The sequence below is a fragment of the Dromaius novaehollandiae genome, chromosome 6, assembly GCF_036370855.1.
Source record: "Dromaius novaehollandiae isolate bDroNov1 chromosome 6, bDroNov1.hap1, whole genome shotgun sequence".
Lineage (NCBI taxonomy): Eukaryota > Metazoa > Chordata > Aves > Casuariiformes > Dromaiidae > Dromaius > Dromaius novaehollandiae.
Genome location: NC_088103.1, coordinates 35,336,522 through 35,349,885, shown reverse-complemented (window position 1 = coordinate 35,349,885; position 13,364 = coordinate 35,336,522). Strand labels below are relative to the sequence as shown.

Sequence of the window (13,364 nt, the reverse complement as noted above, 5' to 3'; positions counted from 1 at the left end):
GTGGGTAAATGTAATCCTTCTAGTTACCAGCTATTACCTAATTCTTCTCTCCCCCAAAACGACAGCTATGCATTCAGATAACCCGTGAGCCCCTGAGCTAGCTCCCAGGTCTGGTCAGGTGCATAACGACACACTGGAGGAGAACTTCCACAGCAGGATTGGAGATTCCTCAATGGAAGTTAAGAGCATTTGAGTATGCAGTCCTTGCTTTTTAGCATAACTCATGACATGCAGTTCATCCCCTTGGATTCAATGGGACTGGCCTTGGGAAGAGCTCTGACACATCTCTTCATTTTAGTTTTGCACTGTTTTAACATTTTGGCATTGTTTCCTCCTTGCATAGTTCAAGAGCAGGCTTGCTTCCCTTGCATCTGCTTGGGTGCTAAAAGCATCTTGGGTAACTTGTAGTAAATACTGGGGGCAGGAGGTTGACAACAGGTACTTCACATTTTGGTGAAAAGATGGGTGCAAATGAGAGATGTCACCCAATGGCATGGTTGCACTTAGTTTTCCTATGCAAGACAGATCTTTCCTAGTTCAAAAGCTACCTCTCCCTCCCTTCTCCTCCTCCCATAGCAATGGGACTTGCCACACCTTTCATTTGGGCTGAAGGGCTGCTGGGTGAGGAGTTTAAAGCTTTGCAGAAGGGAAAAATGCCAAAGGATTAATCAATATCACAACACTGAGGCTGCAGGAGTCGGTTACTGTCAGCACAATACCGGGAAGAGACCTGTTCCAATCGTAAGGGACCTTGGTACGTGACTATGCAGCCAATACCCAACTTAATGGCTTTAGAATAGATGCTCTGAGCATCCTCTCTCTACTGGACTCTCTTTCCCCCTCCCTTGATGGCATTTTGTCCCTTTATTTCCCCATGCAGAGAACTTTAGGTAGAAGATAAAAGCTGAGCAGCTTCCAGCAGGGTGTGAAAAGGAGCCTGCCAGGCAGATTTGAGTTGGCATATGCGAGCCCATGTCAGATTAAACCAATGCTGTGCGGCTGTGAATTAAGGACAATACCATTCTTATTGCAACTCTGCATACACCTTATGTAGACAAGGGGAAGAACTAGATGCAAATAGCAACAACCAAGGTTTGTACACTCCCTCCCCTTACACCAACCGACGGAAGCAGTGCAGCCTGCTCCCAACTGAAATCTGATGAGAGTGGTATTTTTAGGATGCTCCCTATATTCCTACAGAGACTCAGATAGGACCCTCTAGAGAGGGTGCAATGGCCCCATACCAGTCTCTCACGAGCCGTACAGCCCAGCATAAGTTCTGCCCAGCTAGAAACGACACCCTTCCCCTATGGCTCATAGCTCTCAGGAGGCTTCACAAGGTTAGTTTTCCCGTTTTGGAACCTAATCCCATAGAAGCCAAAGGGAAGACTTCAGCTGAGTTCTGCGGATCCTGGACCCAACCCTCAACATTAAATCAAGTCTCTGGGTCCTGGTCAAATTCCAACAGAAAAATTCTACCCTAAGGTGCCATTGCAATTGGAGGCAGCATCCATATTCTCCCAACTCTTTGCGTGCCTCTCCACAGGTCTCCTAGGCCCTGTATTTACGAAAGAGTCATTTATCTCTTGTAAACCTTGCAAACTACAGGATAACACCAGCTTTGCAAGAGTGGGTTGAATCCTAGTCAAGTTCCGAGTATAAATCCAAAGTAAAAGCATATTGTTAGTAGGGCTCTTCTGGATTTTCACCCAGGATGACTAAGAAAAATCCAGCCTGGCTTGCTGTTAATGCATGGAAAGCAAAAGCATAAGAATCCTTTTGCAGTTAAATCTCTCAAAGGGTTCCAGGAAATAGCATGAGTTGCCTGAGGCAGCGGTACTGCACAGTACAATCACAACAAGCTGTCCATAAAATCACTCACCGTGTACACCCAGGCTAAGCGACACTCTTGCACTACAACCCCAGATGGCTTCCACCCTGCCCCAGATTGCTTTTGAGACAAGACACTTCAGATTCAATAAAGGTAACATTTGCCACGGTCTGGGAGCTTGAAAACCAGAAAGGACTGGAGTGGCTTAACACTCAACTTTCCCAAGAAGAGCTACGAAAGCATGTTCCCTCCTAACACTGCCTCATGAGACTACGAGAGCAAATTTAACTGCTACAGAAATGCCACAACTCAAAGCCCAAAAGACAAAGCCAGTTCCTGGGTTGTTTTCAGATGCTTCTCTGGACACTAAGTTGCAGAGGAAGCTTCAAAAAGTTTCAAGAGGCTGTTCTGAGGGCTCCACATCATATTGCCACAACTGTACTAAGACAACACTAGAAGCAGGGATATCGGGGCAGACCTGGGCAAGTACCAGATTTTAAGAGACATTCTGTTATTTAATGTTTTAGTTGAAACAGAATGGAAAAAAATTGTAAAGAAAATTAGCCAACTTTTGCAAAACTGAATTCAGTCAGGAAAAAAAGGAAAGGAAAGAAAACCCTCATTGATTCAAGCTGAGCCATTTGATCTGTTTTCTACTTTGTAGCTGAAGAAACTTAGCTTGTCTCTGTCAATACTAACAAATAACCATAGCTTTTCTGTATCAAAGTCATTTTGCAAGAAAATCCTGAAGTTTTTCCACACTAAAGAGTGCATTCAATTGAAAATTGGAGAATTCACATTTGTTACACTATTTCAAAACAAAAATAAACATTTTCTTCCCTGAACTGAGAAAACTCTAGAATTGCCACACCATAGGAAATGCCCGCTCTTCAGCCTAAATCAAGATGAAAAGATTTTCGGGGGGGGAAAGAATTCCAAGTGATATTGATTCAGAAACAGCAGAAAATTTCACCTAGGCATTTTTAAATCAGTCCCAAATGAAACTGCCTTGTTCATCAAACCAGCCCCCAAAATTAATTTCAAGTCAACTCAATGCAGAACTACATTTTTCTCCAGGATCATACTGCTCACTCCAGGGAACGCAGCTCAGATGCAAAATTTCCCCATTTCTCTACAGGCCAGGCTCTGCACAGTCACATTGCATTTCCCAGGACAGCCCAGAGTCAGGTATCCCCCAGGGTGCCACACAGCTCAGCTGGTCGAGAATTGAAAAAGGGAGGACCAGCCCAAAGGAAAGAGCAGGGAAATAGGTCAGGCTGAATTACAACTCCCTTAAGGCAATACAAACCCTCTGGAAAATGCAATTTAAAGCTGAGCTTACACAAAACTAAATGACCTGAAAATTCAATAAACTGTTTTGGTTTTCAAGGCAGACATGAGGACAGGGGAAGAATAGTCAGAAAAATTATTTTTTCTTTGGAAACAAGTGACATTCCAGTTCTGCAAGAATTTCCTTGTACACTTTATTTTACACATATGCCTCCCCAGAGTCTATATGTTTTTGTTTCGCAGAAATTACACTATCTGCTGAACAACCTGCTATAAGGTCTACGTGACAAAAATGCCACCCCCTGTCAATTATTTATCCTCAATGGTTTATACAATAATACAGTTTAAGAATCTCTGGCACTGACAAATCTCCCCATCCTGCTGTATAGTATACTGAACCACTAGATCCAGGTCTAGCATGATGCAGCTTTTCTCTGGACAAAGGCCAACAGGTTTCCAATCCAGCAGCCTCAACTCTTGACACAACTTAGCTGATGTGAAAGCAGAGAAAATATGAATGGAAACAGGCACCTCAATTTTGCTCCACATGGAAAACACATCCCTAAAGGAATTCCTATTGTTCGGAGAACTATTAGGAATCTCTGAGCCTATAAATCACAAAAGGGCTCAGAAGCCCTTGAGAGTATTTTGTGGCATAAGGATCTTTTATGGCCATAAAATTTTACTATGAAGGAAAATTATTTTAGTTCATTAAATCCTCCCCCAGATCTTGTCAATTCCAAACCGGTGAAATGTTTTGCATACACTCCACAGTAGATATATAGCTCTTTGTTTCTCACAAAGTAGAGTACAAAGGTATGCAGTTCCTTCAGCAGGCTGATAGTGAACTCAGCACAACCAAAAAGGGCCAAGTCAACAGCAGCTGCGCTCCTGCATCAGGAGACATGCTTATCAGAGAAGGGAGAGAGAAGAGGAGCAGCAGATGGAGAGGACAGGTGATCAATTCAGGTAGACATCTGAAAGGCCATCAGTGGTCCACTTGGAGAGATTCCTGTCCCTTCTAAGTTATCCTGCTCTATCAGCACAGAGATTAACAACACTCATCAGCAGCCTTGTCCACGTATTTACAGAGTGTAATTAATAATGAGCAGAGGGTTGAGCACTATGCTGTGCATGGCACAACAAGGAGGCTGCAGACAGATTTACATGTGAAAAATGAGAGCACTCTGCTTGCTTGCTCTGGCACACTGGGGTCAGGGACTCCATTTCCAGCCTACAGACCCATTTCCATGGTGCCTGCAACCCTTCCTCCCCCTACACTGCCAAAGGAAGCTTGTCTGCAATTTTCATCTGCCTTTCCCCAATTCATGTGAGAGCAACAGCACCCAGCAAGTAAATTAAAAATGCAAACACACACAGGCTTACTGGGAACCAATTTCACTGAACTGCTCACAGGTGAAGGCAAATTGGCTTAAAATGCTCTGGGGCCTGAACGCCAGCAGCACTGCTCTGGCAAGGTCCCTAGCTGTTTCTTTCTCTCATCTTTTAAAGACACAAAATTAACAATCAAAGGTAAACTGATTGACAAACTAACAGAGTTATGCAGAGTGACAAATTTGCCAAGTAGGGCGGTCTTTCATGTAGTCTCTGCACCCAAAACTAACTCGAGAAAAAGCCACTGACATCAGCTTAGTTTTCACTACATAAATGCTCACAGGGTGGGAAGAGGATCATTTACATGCTCAACATATATTTGTGTTTATGTGTTTTCCTAGACCAAGGTCCAGCTGTTCTTAAAAAAAATTACTATATAACCTTGGCCCCACAGAAAAAATATTCCCCGCCAATATCTGTCTCTGCATATGTACATGTGTGTCTACCCACACACAGGCATATATGTTCACAGACGTATGCACATGCTATACAACATCACCATCCCCATTTGCCCTGGAGGTCTAGGTGCAGTTGCCAATATCTAGCAGTGCTGTCTCCAGGTGAGAGACGCGTATAGCCTTATCACAAGGCTCCCATGTGAGGGACTCAAATTCCACAGACGCTAACAGATTCAGCGAGCATCACCACTATGAAGAAAGGCAAGTAACGTCACCTTTGTTTTACTGATGAGGAACAAGAGGGCGATTATGTGTTTCTCCACATGGGGACACCTGGGCAGAGGAATCAGCGTCAACTTGTAGAGTTTGGTTCAATTCACTTTGCAAGTAAAACAGGGAAATCATCTTAACGATCACTTTAATTCTGAAAAAGAGTCTCCATCCAGGAGTTTAACATGGCTGAAATAAGCCACTTCAACACATTTAGTTAATTTAAGCTAACAAGCGTCTCCTGGAAGACAAATCCACAATCTCAATTCACCCACAGTAACAGAGTGACTACCAAAGGAACACACATGCCTTAAATACCAGGTCTTGGCCAACCTAGCTGAAGAAACTTTTATCTCCAGACACTAAGAGTTGAGGAACTGCACATCCTAAGACATGTGAAGGAAGCAATAGATGTACTAACAACAAATACAGGCCAATATCTGCCCGCTGGAAATCAGGGTGACACTTTCGCAAGAGCAAAGTGATGACAACTTCAGCAGTCGCAAAGGACCTGACTCTGGAGAGATAAAAACAATCTGCGGGTGGCTTCAGGCAGTGCTGGCAAAAGAACCCTCTGAAATTGGAAGAGACAAGTCCTGAGATCACACACAAAAGTAAAATACATTCAAGTGAACTTGTGATCTCCAGACTGCTGAGGCTGTCAAATTTGTCCTCAAAACAAAAACTAATAACTAAAAGAAAGATGTTCTCCTTTAATCCTCCCTTGCCTGTGTTGTTTTTCACTTGCCAGTAAGAAAGCTGCCGTAGTATGATCTTTCCTCCCTCTATCCGCCTCCCTTTTAATGTAAATCAAGAAGCAGAATAAGCATTCAGCACTGGAGCCAGGGCCAGGGGAGTCTTCCCATGGATTCCCCTGGGAAGCTGCAGACAGATCGCATTATCTTCACAGAGGACCACTCTAGATAGAAGCAGTAGTTTGAAAATGCCGTTTACAGGGCTGGGACTGAATGAACAGAATCTGTTTAAGAAAAATGTTCTGGTGTTTTGCAGGAGGAGTCAGCTCTGCAAAGCACAAATCCCTCCTCACAGTGGTTACTGGCAGGAGCAGAGCAGGACTCCTGCAGGCTGATCCCCTGCCTCACCAATTCTAGCACAAGCCCAGCCCAGAGAAAAGGCACCTGATGGTACCAGCACTGGGAGGGAGGGACATTTGTCCCAGTGTCACGGGTTTACCCTTCTGTGATCACACAGAAAGAATTTTGAGATCAAGAAAGGATTTTGACTTGAACCTAGCAGGCTCTCTTGCACTTTTGGTTTTAAGCTTTTTGGTGCAGGGAGTGTCACAGTTCAGATACATTCATAGGTGCCTTGTGCACAGGAACCCATGACGTGGTTTGGCCTGCAGGCAAATACCATCACTACCAAAGCAATTACTAATGTCTCCAGGACTCGAGAGGTGAATCTGACTGCAAAATTCTGCAACATGGAAAAAAGAAGTCAGATTCTCCTGCTCCCAAAGCACAGGTTCCAGTTATCACTCAAGATGAGAGCAATTTTCAGAGCCTCTAGCAGTAAGCAGTACAGGTTCTGCAACTGAGCCAAGCTGCCCTTCCATCTCCCTGCACATTACGCAGCTCACTTGGCAGGGCAGGGCATTTTGGATCTCGCATGTCACCAGCTGGATCATGCTGGCTTTTGCATCTATTCTACTCTAATCAGGCTCAATTTCCATCTGCCATTACAAGGCAGGCCTGCATAGAAGCTACCAAATCATTTAGGGTCAGTTCCTGCTGCAAATATCTTTAAGCCAGAAAGCTGAACCACCTCCCAGCCCCAGCCCCACCTACCTCCTGCTTCCTATGCTCAGCCAAGAGTTAAAGAAACCAGTGCTGAGAGCACTTCTGATTATATTTTTAGTCTCATTTCCTAAGGAAAGAAGGCTTATACAGCCACACTTCATGTTTCATCTGCTTGTTCATTTCCCCATCTGCTCCTCCCACCACCAATAATTTTTGAACCAGCTTACCAATTTTTAGCAATCCTAACAGACTAATAGCAGTCTCTGGATATTCACTTTCCACAACTTTCATATGTCATAAGAAGAAAAATATGTTATTAATGTGCCCACAGAAAAAACAAAAACACCTAACTCTCCAGCACTGGCTCAACCCCTCCTAGAGGACTGGATTCCCAGGAGGAGAAGCAAGAAGTGCTCTCAACACCCCGATTCTAGGAAGCGCATCAGCTGGAGCACATGCCTTTTTAAAGCTCTGAGACTCCAGTACAGCTCCACAGCAAGACCACCGTCTTTCATCTCATATCTGCATCACCCAACAGCTCACACAGCCCCATATGCATGCCTGTTCCCAACTCACTCTGGAAAGCTCCCTCACCCCCAGTCTTCACAGATGTCAACTCCTTGACTCCAGAAGTTTCCATGAAGACTGTCTAACCAACCTCCAGCCCTCCTAGCAAATCCCTGCACAGAGATGCTTTGCCAGGCAAGTCCTTCACACTCAGGACCCCATCTCGGTACACAGCTACAATTGTACAGGGCTGGGCAAGGCCAGGCCTGCTGGGCAAATGGATCGAGAGTCAAATCATGAAAGTCAAAACCATCACCAGGAGCAGCAGAGCTGGCAACAGCAGATGTCCTCCTGCTCCGAAGAAGCTCACCTACCACTGGTGAGTTGTTTACTGCAATCTGGGAACCTCCCAGGAACATGGAAGAACCAGCAGAAAAGATCTGTAGGATCTTTCCTTGCTCAGGCCTGCAAGCAGACATTTGCACAAGCATGAAGTAAAAACACAGTATGAGCAAGACTTATGAAAGAAGAAAGAAACATCCCAATTCTCCTAAGAAAAGAAAAAGCAAAAAAAAAAAAAAAACCAACATTGGTAAATCCTGCTTAAGTTTCAGCAAATACCTCCTGCCTACCTACATACTTACCTTTAGCACGCACACACAAACACACACACACAATCACTTTCTTAACATCTTCTTCCTAAAGAAATAAAAGAAGGGCCTCCAGCATGTTTTCCAGTTCTTAGAGAGCAGCTGGGTTCTGTCCCAAAGTCTGCAGCAGAGCCCTAAACATAGCTACCAGGTCAGTTTGTAAAGCCCTTATCCTCTTTGTAGGGAAAAAACACTCCATAAAAGCTAAATATTATTAAAATTATTAGTAATGCAGCATCAGGAGACAGTCTCTTGGAAAGGCATAGTGAATTCATCACCATTTTAAGGCGAGCGATAAAACACAGGATACATTTAAGTAGAATTCTACACTATTATGAATAAACAGACTGGGAAGGGGGCTGGGGGGAAGGTGCCAACAACATTCAGAGTTTGCAAGTGGCACTAACCATGGAAACCAGAGCTGGAGAAGACCCCCCCTCCCCCCAGGTTATCTGACCCACACCTCTGGCAAGGCACAGCTGTGCTCCAAAGAACACTCCCCAGCTCTCTGGATGGCCCTGCTCCACATAAACACACATTCCCACTAGAAAAGACATCTAGATTGCTTAAAATAACAGAAGCCCAAGCTTTATCTGTGTAACTTAGTTAAACATAAATACAATCTCTCCTGGCAGGTGGTGATATGATTTAAGGGTCTCCTATCATACATTATAGGAGGTGATAGCAAAGAACTCATAATTTATTTTTATTGATTCAGCAACCCATACTGGATCATATCTCCCAGTTCTTCCCCTTTGCTAAGAAACCTCCACCAAAGCCTTGGGAAATTAAATTTATCTTTTCCCCCCCTTCTCCTCCTTCTTCCTTTTAAAGCTGCTGTGTGCACAATTCTACCTAAGTTCAAGAAGAAAATGAAAAAAGGCCCCAGTTACTTTGCTAGCTCCACTCTCATTCCAATTATCTTCTGATACCATCTGTGAGCCTGCAGATTTTGTGCAGCAATTTAACTCTGTGGAGTCACATACCTGCTGAAAGGCAATTTAAAGCTTCTGACATGGGGACCTGAAAAGAAGGGATGACTTGAACTCAAAGTCTGGGTACACTACTTTCGGAAGACAGCTCTCAGTTAAAAAAAAAAGGGGGGGGGGGGTGAAGTTGATGGAAGGTAAGACAGAGCTGCCCTTTGAGATATTATAAACTGCCAGGCCAGGTGAGGGGTTTCATTGAGGACTGAAGGCTGACTGATTTCATAAAGGAAGCTAAACTAGGTAGGGAATTTTGCATCTAAGCCATTCTAAAAGGAACAAAGAAATTTAGCTCCTATAAAGCTGATTTTTCCCAAAAATCCAGGCCACTTTTTGCTCTGCCATGTCAGACTCCAGGCTGTTCTCGGGGAACCTCCCTGCTGGAGCTGCTGGCCCTGTGCGGTCTGTCCATGGCCAGGCACCACGTTTCGGCCTTGGCCCTCCGCATGTGGTCCCAGGGAGAAGCTCACCGCAGAGCATCCATTCTGCAGGCTGAAAGCCAGTATCCAACTCTCAGTTGTCCAATCCAATATTTTTCCCAGACCTATAGCACTTTACATCCAAGTGCCTCGTGAAGCAAATTGCAGGCAGATCCAGAAACAGACATCCCAGAGTTTCTAAACAAATTACTGCTTTAGTGAGCATACAAAACCCAAAGATTACGTCCCTCTAGAAAATACAATCCCTAAACTCAGTGTTTCCCACCAGCTCACCTTGCTCTTGCAGAGTCCTTTTAGATGCACATACCCCCACCACGGGATGTTGCAGCCTACACTTTGCTATAAATATATAACGGCTTATACCAGCTAAAGCAGTTGCTCATTAGCCTGTCCATTCATTTCCTCTCCTGCCCAAAGCTGCTCATACCTTCCTGAAGACTTCCCCTTCCAATCACAAATGTCCCCTTTTTGTTGGTAGCAGTTTTCCTTCTCCTGGCATCAGCCATGCCTTTAGTGCAATAATTCGCAATCAGGGCCTAGAATTATTAGTGTGCCATCACCCTTAGTCTGGCAGCGTGGTAAGCAAAAGGGAGTGCACTTCAACAGAGGTTAGCAGATATTCTTACACCAGTATTGGACTCTTCCCAATAACAATCTTAGTTCATATCCCACATCGACAGATTCCCTACTTCATCATCCTGTCCCCATATGTCCTGTTGCAGTCATCCATACCATATTGCTGTTATACAGGCAAAAAAAAAGGAGTGAAGAAGACATGAGATTAGCTTTGGTGTATTTTTAAATAAATCTTTACAACAACATCAGCATCCACCTTTGGAAAGACCCAAGCCTGCAGAAGGCAGGCAGTCCCCTTTTAGGGGAGGGGTATATGGATGAAGGCACCTATTTACAGCTCTCCGGAGGCTCAAATTAACATGAACAGTCTGCAGGCACAGCTGTGCCATACCATGCCGTTCAGCTTTTATTTTTCATAGCATGCTTCATTAAAAAAAAGTGGTCTCCTAGAACACTTCCACAAAGATACTGTAATTAACAGCGCTGCAGGGTTAAATAATGAACAGCAGCAGAGAGGTAGAGGCACAGAGGGTGAAGGAGCGTGAAACAGCAGTTCTGACCACTGTAAGCACAGACATAACCCACGGGCCACAGACCAAAATCCGGCTCTCGCTGGGGGAGTTCTGTTTATGGTCCAGTCACTGCCAAGCCCTTTTATCTGCTTTTAATGGCTATGTAAAAGCTTCTGCTACCGGATCCTTGTATGAACAAATCCAAGTACCTCAGATTTTGGCACATTTCTTTCCTCACAACAGCCCAGAAAAATAAAGATTGCTCCAGTTTTCCAGATGACAAGCTGAGGCGCAGAGGGAATAAGAACAAAATGCACAAATTGCTCTGTAATGGTTACTGCAGGCACTGAAGTCCAATATTTAGATTTTCTTCCACATTTACTGCCTGACCTTGAAGGCATGTAACATCAGTAGTATAAACCTATCATTTAATCCTTACTCTTTTAATAGGCCTAGGTAAAGTATTTATATAATAAATATAATTAAATAGGCGAAATGGAATACAAGAATCATTAGAGAAAGAATAAGATAAAAATATAAAGGACAGTTTAGAATATATGAGTTTCTAATGCAGGCAACTTGGGTCAGTCAGGCTAAGCAGAAGTTACAGGATCAGAAAATACTGGAGACACGAGACAAGCATGAGTCAGGGCTCCCCACAGGAAAAAGGTCAGAAGCAACAGTCAGAGTGCTAACTAGGCAATTAACATATTTTTTACATCATTTAGATTCAACTAAGATTAAACAATCTGATTATCTTATATATTAGGGTAATAAAAAAGTGGTCTGTCAAACTGACCACATTCTTCTATCCTTGAACCTACGTTTATGCAGAGGTTCCTACCTGCAGATGTCCAAACCTACTTTGAAACTTGGTGTCTCAGCTGTGGTAGGTAAGGTCAAACTCTGTCCTAATAGCTCCTTTCCCTACTGGTATTTCTTTGACTAATCTTTACTCTTGTTTTTAATCATCTTTCTTATTTTTCATTTATTTTCATTTTTATTCTGTATTGACATACCCATCATGTGTATACATTTCATTATCACTACAGTGCCTGAATTCCTTCTGCCGTAGCCACACTGCAGTATTCTTTTTTTATTCTTTGTGTTGTATCATTAAGTTGTTAAGCAAAATTATTTTCATCTGTCGTTGTGAGAATACCTGCCCTCTCTGGGGCAATTTCCTTTCCTTTTTCCTGTGCAGAGCAACTCCTTGCTCCTACCAAACACCCCCGGAGTTTTGATATTATCTCCTTTGTCCAGCACTCTCTGAAAACATCCAGTGAACCAGATTTCAAGAAACTGGGCTGGGTATGAGCCCTGTATGTACAACCACCACACTGAGCCAGCCAGATGCAAGCCCCTCCTTTGCATCAGGGCACTAAAATCACTCCTGTTTTTCCTGTGGAGTCCAGAGTAACAGACATGCTGAAAGCAAACTGGTCTACATGAGACACTAGCAGCACTTTCACCAGTATACAACAGAACAGGGGATACAGCGCTCTTAATTTTAGATTCAACTTCTTCCTTTTTATGAGATATCCAAGCTTGCACATCAGCCCTTCCAGGCAGCAGCCCCAAGCACCAGGTTACCTGTGCTTTTTGGGTCCTGTCCAGTAAAGCAACGAAGAACTTTATCAGCCAGTTGACAGACATTCACAGGAAGCAAGTGCCATGGGCTCAGGTGTGCCTCCCACTGACATTTAGCTATTTTACAGAGTGCAGCTACACCACCAAGAAAGAACAAAAGTGACTCATATCAGAGTGGCCTGTAAATAGCCTTACTCAGAGATCAGGCAGCCTCCTAAGAAGTGGAATATAGCATCAGAGACCTAAAGAAGGGAGGAAGTGGAACAGCAGACATGAGTGAGTACTTCATTACCTGGATCACTGGGGCACACCACAGTTTCTCTTCCTCTATGCTTTGTCAGGTCAAGACTTCGGGACTGTGAATTCAAGTGCCTGATGGGATGCTTCCCACTGTGCAAGGTGGAAGAGTGAGCCCCTGAGATGACTCGTCAAGGGAACCTAACTTAGGGTTAAACAGCAAGAAGCTATGATAACCTCACTCCATGGCCTTAGCCCCAGGGGACACATCCATGACCAGGGAGGAAATGTAATGGCATAAGAGGGACCTGAACGCACAGTTCCAGCAACCTAGTTTACGACTCAGGTCAGACTATCCATCTTCCAAAGCAGCCAATTACTAGTTCTATGACTGACAAGGAAATAAAGCTCTGGAAGAAGGATACAGATCATACAAAACGACCTCTTTCCCCATCTGTTTCCTAAAGACAAATAAAAAAATATGTTTGCATAGCTGCCTAAAAATCTGACCTTGTAGGAAGGCAAAAACCTATGTATTTTCATAATTTTTTCCTGCACCAATTTCTAGGGGAGGAGGGGAGGGTCAGGAACTGCAATAAAATGACAGATTTTGATGTCAGCCCAGTATTGCAGTTGTTTGGGGCAAGTTTAACAAAATCCATTCATCTGTTTTTGAGCTCAGTAAGAAAGAAAAATACCTTTTTCCCACTTTAGAAATATCTTGTGCTAATGTCTACATGGGGAGATGTAGAACAGCGCAGTTAAAGCTGTCAAGGGCAATTTTTCTTACAGACTTAAGTGCTCTGTTACTTAAAAAAAAAAGAAGCTGAGAAAAATAGAGGAACTTGGATTCAAATCTCCTTTAATGCAACATTATGGCTGAGAATTTCAAAGCCATAAAAGTCAGGAAATTCAGAACTAC

The 13,364-nt window shown here is 43.7% G+C and overlaps 1 protein-coding gene across 1 annotated transcript in view; it reads right to left on the bottom strand.

Moving 5' to 3' along the window:
* Nucleotides 1-13,364, bottom strand: part of SORCS3 (sortilin related VPS10 domain containing receptor 3) — a 321,068-nt gene that overhangs the window by 214,474 nt on the left and 93,230 nt on the right. The gene's annotated exons all lie outside the window — the stretch shown is intronic.